The following is an 11,306-nucleotide window of genomic DNA, read 5'->3' as shown; positions in this document are numbered from 1 at the left end:
GTCTCCAAGATATCACTGCTGCCTGTTCCTTACCTTCAGGCTGACCCTGCCTATCCCAACCTTTCCTGTGTGTCCTCTCGTATTCCCATGAGTGCGTGACAGCCTCTTGGCATCTCCCTATTCTTCACAGCTGGTCTATCTTTTGACACCTACTTCACTCTAAGTAATGCTGGAAACTTTAGACACTTAATCATTCTTTCCTTCCTCTCCCATTCACTTTTGTCATTTACCCAAGCCAAGATGGTCACAAGCAGATTGCTATTTTTTTTTTTTTCCAGCAGGCAACTCTTGCTTCAGATTTAGGATCTACGATTCAGTACAATGTGTGGAAACTGCTCATGGTCCATACTCTGCTAGGATTATTGGCTCCTCTGACAGGCTTAGTGGAACACATGCTAAAGCAAAGGGTGGAAGATGAGAGCATGTCATATGCATGTTAATCAGAAAACTAATTGAAGAATTATCAGACTTAACTTCATTGTGAATCCCCAGAGGAGCTGGTAGGTTGGAAGAGTACGCTATTGAAAAACATTCAGTGTTGAATGTCACTGTGTAAGTTTTAACTCCTTGTCTACTTACTACCTTAGTGCCCATTGTGATGCTTTTCTGATTTTGAAAATCCCTAAAAGGGCATTCAGGGAATACTTCCTCTCAAAGATGACAATAGTCTTTGTGTGTATCTTAGACAATTGCAGTCACTTCAGTCATGAGTGATGGACTAAACCACAGCTACTTTTGGTCCATAACATTGCTGTTTGTTGCGTTGTGTTTGTACAAGTTGGACTGTTCCTTTTCCCCTTTTTATGTAATGGTTCTGCCCTGGTTCTCTCCTCCCTCCCTTGTGCTGCCAGTTATCCCAACTCCTCCCCAGCTGTCTTGGAGACTAATGTATCCTTTCTCAAATCCCCCCCCCCCAGTGCCCTGTCCATCATTCAGCGCTCCCACCCTTCTCTCTAGAAACTTCCAGCTGGAGCGTCGAGTGATTGGTTCAGGGGCCAGGGCCCCACCCTCAAGTTATCCCCATTGGTGTTCTCCCTAAGTCAATCTTTTGTATCCCACTCCCCTCTAAAACTCTATTCGCCAGAGGACCGACTCCTCCCCTGTCTCCCTCCCTCCTTATAAGCTGTTTCAACCTCCCCAATTTCCTCTTCGGTCATTGGTTCCACTGGGACCCAATAAAGTGGGATTCACTGCAGCTGGAGAGCACTTTCTTTTTCTGACTGTAGCCACAAGCCAAGCCACATTGTACCACAAGGTAGCACTGCTGTCATAGCACAGAGTGTTTGCCTTAGGTGCTGTCCCAAACCACGGAGATCGGGATAGTGCCCCCGTACTGCTAGCGGTGCTGGATATCTAGCCGGGATGTCCGAGAAGGACAATCTTTCTCCAGCTGGACCGCTTCAGCTGTTGACACACCAAAAGAGCACCCCTTTGCCCAACAGGGAATATTACTCTTTTTACAGGGTTGACTCTTCATTTCTTCCTCCCAAGAAAAATCTTCTCATTGCTTATATTGATGGAAAAACATCAGCATAACAAAAGAGTTGGCTTTAGGGAAACAGCTAGAGCATTAATTACTAGAGAGAAACATAGATTTGGACACCTTTTTGGTCAGTTTTGAGTACATGAATACTTTGGAAATCTGCATCAAAATATATTATTTTTCTGCAGAGCCAGAATGTCTGCCGAAAACTGGTAAAAAGCAACAATTCTGCTTAAAAGTACTACATCAAAAAATTCTGAAAACAAAAACATTGAGGTTGATTATGAAATACTGTTCTGGGGAAGTGAACTGGCAAAAAGATAGAGAGGCCAGTTGTTAGGGATTAAGTAACTTCAAATCCTATTCAGCTACGTCAACTAAAAGTTTAATCCTTTGTGGATTCCTACCAAAATGTGAAATTCTCACTCCTGGGGAAAAAGCCTTAATTTTAAAAACTACCATAGTACGTACTAATCAACCCTCTTCCTGAGAGTCATTACAGATAGGGTAACAGCTGAATGAGCATGAAGTCTGGGAACAAGGAAATTGCTTGGCAGTTTGTGGAAATGCAAGGTTCGTCTGAGGAAAAAAAATTTTTTATATGTTTAGGTAATGAGTATTGTACTTAGGGGAGAGGACTAAGGTTAATGTATGCAAACTAGGGACTAGGCTTCTGATTTTCCCCCTTCTTTTTTACATAATAACCCCCTTTCTGCATATTATTTTTTCTCTTTTTAACAGCTGAATAGAATAGTTTTATAGATAGGGAATGACAAATCAAGCAACACATTTTTTGTCAATTCATCAAAGATATTTTTCAAGTGAAAGCTGAGGCATTGTTAATAGCAACATTTTTTGTTCTAAGATTTCATTTACCATGCCAAGAAAGGGGGTGGGGGAAGGAAAATATTTCATAAATTAATCCTTATATGGTTTAATGGTACATCTACTTGTCAGCTCAGTGCAGGAGACAGTAAGTCTAAGTTTATAAAATGTTCATATAGAAATAAACCACAAGAGAGGCAAAATTCAGGCTCTCAAACCCTCAGTGTGATTTCTGGAATGTTAAATCACTGAGACTAATAGAGACCATAAAAAGTAACCAATTTATTTACCAGCATTTATAGAAATGAATAAGAGTTATGTAGCAGGTATTTTGAGTAGGATGTACTGAAAATATTTTTCTAACGTTACAGTCTGATTTAAGAAATAGATAACATGATATTATTTTTATTAGCACTAGTTTCATTCTGCTAATGCTTAAAACACCAAGAAAGAGTGGAAGCCTTCAAAGGTCCTGCATGTACACATATTTACAGGAAAAATAGAGAAGCTGGCGAAAGGAAAGGAAATAAAATAGGTGACACATCTTAAAACACATCATGCCAAGAAAAGGCTGCCCTCTTCCAGCACTGTTTAACATCTTTGTAAGGAGCAAGGACAGTGGGATTGAGTGCACCCCTAGCAAGTTCAGCAACACCAAGCTACATGATGCAGTCCACATGTTGGAGGGAAAGGATGCAATCCAGAGGGACCTTGAGAGGCTGGTGAGATGGACTTGTGTAAACCTCCTGAAGTTAAACAAGGGCAAGTGTGAGGTCCTGCACCTGGGTCATGGACTGATAGCAGTACAGACTTGTGGAAGAACTGGTCCAGAGCAGCCCTGCTGAGAAGGATGTGAGGGTGCTGGTGGATAAGATCCTGGACATGAGCTGTGTGCATTTGCAGCCCAGAAAGTCACCCAGATCCTGGGCTGCATCAAAAGCAGCATGGCCAGCAAGTCGAGGGAGGGGATCTTGCCCTCTACTCTGCTCTTGAGGGATCCCACCAGGAGTACTGTGTCCAGCTCTGGAGGCCCAACTTAAGAATAATTTAAACCTCCTGTACTGAGTCTAGAGGAGAGCCACAAAGTTGACCAGCAGGCTGGAGCAGCTCTCCTACAAAGAAAAATTGAGAGAGTTGGGAGTTATTCAATCTGGAGAAGGTAAAACTGGAGAAAAATAGCAGTTTTCCAGTATTGAAGGGGTTCTACAAGGGAGCTGGAGAAATCAAGCTTTCTGATCATGGAGTCAACATTCTCATCTCTCTCTTCACCTGCAAACCCCTGTGACCACCGTCACAGTAATCCATTTAGCATTAATTATTACTAGTACTTCATGTCTCTATGTGTGTGTGTGTGTGTTAAAGGAGTGTTTGGACTCTTGTCATGGGCCATGATTCTGTTCTGCTGAACTGTGCCCAGAGACAGAGCCTGTGACTGACAGGTGTACATATGAAGGATTTAGTGGAGGTGTAGTGTATCCATCAGCAGTTTTCGATATGTGTATAAGACAAGCTATAGAATATGTTTAGGGAGTATAAGGTCTACTTAGCCTAACTACACAGCTCCAGGAGGGACCAGAGCACCAGCACATTGCTACCATCATATCTTGCATGCCTGAGAGCCCTGAGTACAAACTGTCCTTACGTCAGACTGCTCAGCTGGTGTCCGCAATGGGACATGTACTGTGGTTGCCAGTTCTCCTCAGGCTGTTTTCTTTGCAGCAAGACCAGGCTGGCTCAGTCAGCACAAAAGGCACATTCATGCACTGGGAGCCTGATGCTTCTCAATCTTCTTTGGGGCTACAATAGTTTGAGAATTTTTCCAGGCATGATCTGCCCTTGAAATTTCCTTTATCTGGTCTCAGTAAAGTAACAGTGTCCTATTTCAGTAAGGCTTTTAAAACAAATATAGGACCTCTTCAGTCAATACAGGGTGCTGGGATTTACTTTTAAAAGTAAATAATAGTGTTTTAAGGTCCTTTTGCCTTCCTTCTCAGGTACTTTCCTCTCTCTCTCTGTCATACTTCTAATAAAGCACTCATCTAGATCACAGTAAGGGTCCTACCACAAAGACCTACCATTCTTTTTTTTTTTTTCTAATAAAAAATGGCTAAAAGGAGAAGTTCCCTTTTTACTAAAACTCCTTCTGTGTGGTAAGTTTCTGAGACCAGCCTTAATATTTTTGTATGTTTTTTCTTCCTAGAAGGCCTACTGGTGCAGTAAGAATGTCTTGTATTTTTAAGCATTTTCCAATTTTCAGGCCTGAGTGAAAGTCCTACCTATATCATCACAAGACTCTGGTACTTGCTACATCCTCCAGCACATCACAGACAGAAGGCTGTAGACAGTTTCAGGAATTTTCCTTCCTAAACACCAAAAACATCTTGGAGGTATAGTTAGTTCTGCATAGCCTGTGAAATTTCATATATTACCTCTTAAGACTTAAAGGCTGGCCTCAGATGCCTCCTTTCTCCATCCATAAAGTTATAATCTTATGAGAACCATTAATTTTTCAAATTAATGTTCTGTCTTCAATTCCCACCATGGTGACAGTAAGTTTGTCCTCTTACTTGCACCATGGAGTTTTTTCCAGAAAGAGCAACACTAACTTTGGCACTGGAATGGGGAAGGAGAGGAAAAGCCAAATATTATTTATTGCCATAACCTGGGGGTGTAAAAACAGACTGAGACTATCATATTCCTCCTTTCTTTCTTTTAAAGCATTTCTATCATAATATTACTGTATAAAAGATTAATTTCTAGCTTGGGTTTTTTTCTTTCTCTTGTGGAGTTGAAAAACTTACTGAATTTAAATAGGAAGATAAAAAATAGTTCTCTTAACAGCTACAGCACAAACTGCAGCATATTAAATTGTCCAGATGTTTATCATGGTGTGAACAATCAGAATGCCTGACAGAATGGAAAGTCTGTGTGTGCATTACATTGCAATACACACTTAAAAATGCCTGCTGAAGGGAAGCAAAGGAAGCTCCATCTCTGTCCAAAATCCCCAATGACGTATCGCTATTTTTCCTGTTTCTTCATGACACCCTTAACTCAATCAGCTTCTTATGGCTGCAGGAAGATAGGCATGTATAGCATCAACTTGTTTTATTCCCCATAACCTAAGAAAATACAATGAGATCCTTGAAGTATGCTTCCACTTGGACTCTAAGTCCAGAATGAAACCAAGTCAGGTTTTCAGAATAATGTCTCCTCTTTTGAGGAACCTTAGGGGCTTCTTCTCTGGTAGAAGGTTCCCTGCCCTTAGCAGGGGTTAGAACTAGATGGCCTTTAAGGTTCCTTCCAATCCATTCTACAATTCTGTGTAATTATTGTGTCTGTGTTCCTTACACTGCACTAATGGAACTTCTCAGCAGTGACCTGCACTGTCACACATCTAGATGGGTGACTAGGAGAGTGAAGGTATAAAAGCACCTATTGTCATCTTTCAAGACTAGATGGGTGACTAGGAGAGTGAAGGTATAAAAGCACCTATTGTCATCTTTCATTATTTCCTCATCCCATACAGAGGAATTCCTCCTTCTGGGTGAGCATGCCACTGTAGCACCCTCATAAGAGCACATGTAATGCTCAGCTTGTTGGGCATGCTGAGCAGCTCTTGAATTGCACAGGAAAGGCTGCAGGACTGACTGATCAAACTCTTACACAGACATGGAAGGGAGCTTTTTTAGGGTTATCAGTGAAGCATGCACTATGGTAGTGATACAGTGTTCTCTGAGATACTCAACCACTTCTGCTTTCAGCACTGGTCTTACAGAAGTTATGCCTTTCTGTCCTGGCAGAGCACCATGATTTGCAGATTATGAGATTCTTCTGTTAATGAGTCTTCAAAAGCAAGAAGGATTTTCCACCTTCTTTTCTGCAGAACTTCTGATTATACTGAGAAAGGACTATGTATGGAAAACAAAGTGGTCTCACTTATGAGTGCCCAGCAAACACCTTTCTTTTAAAGGACTGTATAAATATTCAGGCATTCAGGCTGGACGAGGGCATAGACTCTGTATATCAGAGCAACACACTCTGTAGAAGGTGAATTACACATCTATGCCAGGTGGAGTGGGTTGCAAGTAAAATGAACACCAATCCTGGAAGACATGTCTAGACTGCATTTGGATGAATAATTACAGCCAGATGAAGCACACTCTTAATTTTTACTTTAACTTTGTTACGTTAAATTAACATGTTTAACATTTAATATCTTAATTGATTCATCAGAAGACTGATAGTGATCTGATTTTGTGGGGTTTTGTCAAGTGCCTTTTCATGGTGAGTCCGGTGCTGTTATCCATTCCTGCTTCTGACCTATGCCATAAGGCAACAAACACACTCTCTGAAGGGTACAGAAGCCCACAGCAGCCCTATGGAAGTGTCTACTCAGCAGTATCAGGTATGAGATTTATTCTGGTTCCCTGAAATTATGGATTGTGACAATTTTGTATCATTTCAAACCTATTTGTCACTTAGCAAAAAAGTGCAAAAGCACATGCATTGCAAAATGAGTTTTTTCCCATTGATTACACCCCCTGAGGTATTTTCTGCTCACTTAGCAGACATTGTTTGCTGCATTTTCAAAAGCACAAGAGAATGTAGAAGTCACAGACTTGACATTTTCTCTTATTCTTTATGAGTACTGCATGCAGCCATTGATCCAGCAGGATTACATGAAAGACAGCTACAAAAAAGGAAAGTTTTAATCTATCTGACTTGTCTGAAGGGTGTACCCAAGAACTATACCTGCTGTGTATATTCTTGCTTCAGTAAGAAGAGAAACTGCTTTTGCATTGAAACATTCTCTTAGTTCTGCTGTAGTGCAAACTCTGGGAAAACACTGAAGTGTTTTGATGTGCCATGGCTTCCCTCGTTCAGTGTCTCATATTAGGCTGTGTCAGAAAATATCTTTCTTTTCACCTGACAGACTGATGGAATAAGCACTTTTGCTTTCTGACGTTCTGTGCTGTGCTTGTTCGTACCAATATCTTTCACATTAAATAAAAGCTATACATAATGTTGCTAAATATGAAGACAATTCTTTAGTAAAATTCACAGTATACATGACTTGACACATATCACTTTTGGATATATATATTTTACACATATCATTTTTACACATATCACTTCTGCATGGGGACTGCCAAACAGTTCCCTAGATTTAAGATTTATGCCAGGGAGCTTCAACTGGGCAGTTTGGGTTCACAGAATCACAGAATAGTCTAGGCTGGACTCACAAAGATCATAAGTCTAGCTCTTAGGTGAATGGCCCATCTGGGGATCAAACCCACAACCAGCACATAGTTAGCACTGACCAACTGAGCTAAATGGAAATGTTCTTCTCCTCAAAACCAGAAAATCTCTGTCATTAGTAAAATATCTGATTTTTCTCTGCATTTTTGCTTGGATATAAGAAATACTGTAATTTTTCTTAGAAGGTTTATAATTTGGGGTTTTCTTACATAAAATGTGATATTTTCAAGAAGAAATTATTGATATCTTTTGCATAATTTCTTTTCTTGGGAGCAATTTCCATTTTTAAGACAATCCTAAGGGAAAGCATCACACAGGACACTTTGGATTTTAGTTGTTCTTTGTTAGTTTTGTGCTTCTGTGGGAATTATAGAAGCTAAATGAGATGAATAAATGGATTTACAACAGGCTTATTATGAACACTTGCCAACATGTTCTCAGCTTGAAACATAAAGCTCTTAAGATTTAATTTTTAGCTGCCTTTTTCCAAAAGTAAAATTTAATTAGAACCCAATTATACTGAAATTGAGGTAACTGCTGAGGTAGTGCAATGGATACTCAGTCCCATATGATCTGATTTATAATCTACAAGAACTTTGAAGAACTACCTTATTGTTTTCTCTATATTTATATGCATTTCCTATTAATGTACATTAGAATTGCATGGCTTCTTTGCATGTCTTTGAGAAAAATTTTAAAATAAAGTTATATAAGAATGTCTATTTTACTATATATTTACTATGGCTTTACATTGCTAAGAATAAACATATATAAATTGATGTTATATTTCAGGACCCGAGAGTTTCTGGTGGAAAGATAAAGAGAAAATCTTTCAGGAAGACCAGTATCACCTTAATATTCCTTTGTACAAAAAAAACGTTCAGAGAAAATACAAAATAAGGTTTCCTATTTTGAACTCACTCCAATGTGAGCCCAAAATAATACTTCTAAACTCATGACTTCTAGATATTCCAGACTTAAAATGAAGTTTTAACAAATATCTCTAAGCTATATGTGAATCCATTAAAATAAAATTTATTAAAAAAATCCCCAACAACAACAAAATAACACAGAGATCCAGACTATTTTCTTACCTCCACCATTTTTCTTTGATGCCTTTAAGGGATTTTATCTGAGATTTCTAATTAATTATATGACTAGAATTTAGACCAGAAATCTTCATGAGCAGAGATCCTCATGCTCTCTCTACATAAGGCACAACATAAGGTACAAGACGATGGAGGATCAGGAGGGTCAAAAACAGTAAAGAAAAAGAGGCCTAAACAAATGGCCTTTCTTGACTCATGCTCTAATATTTTTTGGTGAAATTTGGAGTCACAAAATGCTGACATTCCTTATTTTTTAATGTTTAACAGGAAATGTTAACAATTAATTACCTACCTGATTAGCATTTCCTATAAGATAATTTGATGTGGACTTAGATTAGTTTGTTAAGCTCAAGCTTTTTTCTCCAAAAATAATTTTTTGTTTTCAAAATGGTTTCTGTAGGATAATAATCTATATTTTAAGAACAATTTTTTGGATGATCAAAATGATGACAAGGTTTGGCAGCTTAGCTAAATGGCAGTAATGGCAGTAAGGTAACAAGTATTAAGTGTTGTGGTATGACCTAAAAAACTTCCCTTCTTCTCCATAATGGAAAGCTCCTCTGACTTCAGTCATTCTCTTACATATAAGAAGCTTAAAAACATATTTATTGTACCTATTTTTCTCCAGTTACACATCTGATTGCAGATCTAATATGCCATGGGAATTGCCAACAGCTCTGCTTGTTGGCAGCTGAATGTCACTGAATGCTGATACTGTACATCACCACATAACTTCTCAGATCAGACTTGCATCTACAATCCAAGCACTGCCACAGAAAGCTGATGAGTGTTCCTAAAGAGGAGGAAAGACTCTACAACCGCCATGTAAACAACAATTGATCCACAGCATTCATACACTCATAGAATTGTTAAGGTTAGAAAAGACATCTAAGATCACCAAGTCCATCTGTCAACTCAGCAGCACCACCATGTTCACCCCTAAACCATGTCCTGAACTGCTGTAGCCATATGTTTTCAGAACACTTCCAGGTCTGGTGACTCCACCACTTCTCCAAGAAGTCTGTTTCAAACCCTTTACAAACCCTTCTGTAATTTTTTTCCTAATATCCAATGTAAACCCTCCCTGGTACACGTAAGTTGAGGCCATTTCTTCTCATCCTGTCACATGTTACCAGGGAGAAGAGATGAACACCCACCGGGCTGCAACCTCCTTTCAGATGCCTGTGGAGAATGATAAGGTCCACCCTGAGTCCTTTTCTCCAGGCTAAACAGCCCCAGCTCCCTCAGCCACTTCTCATAAGATTTGTGCTCCAGGCCCTTGACCAGCTCTGTTGCTCTTCTCTGGACCTTGGTCTATTATCTAAATGTCTTCAATTCAGTGTTTGATTACGTACTGTTAAAAACTACCAAAAACTCCTTAGCAACATGCTCCTTTGTTTAGCCCAATTCAGGCTGCTACTGTCATTATAAAATAATCATAAAACATCTTTACATCTTTGAAGAGCAGTTCAGAAGTTGGTTAAATTCCTAGCATGTGCTTGCCCTTTTGGGAGTCTCACAGGGTGTGATCATCATCATGCTGGTCCTCCCATGCATACTGTGTAAAAGGATCATTTCCTCCTCTCTGCACGTAGTCTCTGTTCTCTATTGCACTTGTGGGCAAAAGACTCAAATTGGGAGTTTCCATCTGCTCAGGTTTTAATAATATTATTCCAAAATACATCTTAATTAGCTGATTTTCTGGTCAGCTGCTGCTAAATCTTTTCCAGGTATAAGCTGATTTGAAGCTTTGATGTTTAATTGAAATGTACTTTTGAGCCTGTTGCTAGTACTGGTCAGTATGCTGGAAAATGCAGCCTGACTTCTTGTGATACAAACTGCAGGGTAATGCAGACACTTTTTTTCAATACAGGCTAAACCCAAAAAACTACTCTTCTCTGTAAACAGCATACAGAGCATTCAAGAAAATCATAGTAAAAGGTCATTTTTCAAGTGGCAAAGCAAAGATCTCCAAAATAAGTAAATACTGGATTTACAGTGATCCTTACTATGTTTATATCCTTCCCTGTGCAGTGCATAAAGCAAAGTCCTGTGGGAGTGGAAGAGTTTGTGGTCCTAGAAATAATGATATCAATAATGCCTCACTCAAAAGAGACACACCACTGATTTTAACCTTTTCTTCTTTGTCTGTGCTCTAATCTGAAGCTGAGCCAGACTGCTAGAGCAAACATATATCTTAAAATCATGGAAGGGATCTTAAAGATATCTAATTCCAATCACCCTGCCATGGACAGGGACACCTTTCACTAAACTAGGTTGCTCAGAGCTCTATCCAACCTGGTCTTGAACAATTCCAGGGATGGGGCATCCACAACCTCTCTGGGAAACCTTTTCTCACCACTTTCTTTCAGTTTGATCCCATTCTCCTTTGTCACTATATGATCTGGTAAATAGTGTCTCTCCATATCTTTCTTGCAGGCTTTTTCCCTTGTACTCCTGGGACTTTACCAAACTGCCATAACTTTTCAAATATCTTCATAAACAAGATCTTTGAAAAGGAAACATCTTTTCAAACAAATGTAGGAAAGTGACTTGATAACTACATCAGTCAATTCCCTCAGGACTCTGGGATGTGTCTCATCAGATCCCATTGACCTACATCCAAG

General features: G+C 39.4%; 1 protein-coding gene across 1 annotated transcript in view; it reads right to left on the bottom strand.

The window, feature by feature from the left end:
• Positions 1–2,375: 2,375 nt before the first annotated feature.
• Positions 2,376–11,306, bottom strand: part of NMBR (neuromedin B receptor) — a 33,003-nt gene continuing 24,072 nt past the window's right edge. The window contains exon 4 of the transcript XR_013181387.1: positions 2,376–3,420. The gene's annotated coding sequence lies outside the window, so the exon portion shown is untranslated. The remainder of the gene's footprint in view (positions 3,421–11,306) is intronic.

Source organism: Agelaius phoeniceus, chromosome 3 (assembly GCF_051311805.1).
Source record: "Agelaius phoeniceus isolate bAgePho1 chromosome 3, bAgePho1.hap1, whole genome shotgun sequence".
Lineage (NCBI taxonomy): Eukaryota > Metazoa > Chordata > Aves > Passeriformes > Icteridae > Agelaius > Agelaius phoeniceus.
The sequence above is the reverse complement of the archived record's forward strand: the minus strand, read 5'-3'. Positions and strand labels throughout refer to the sequence as shown.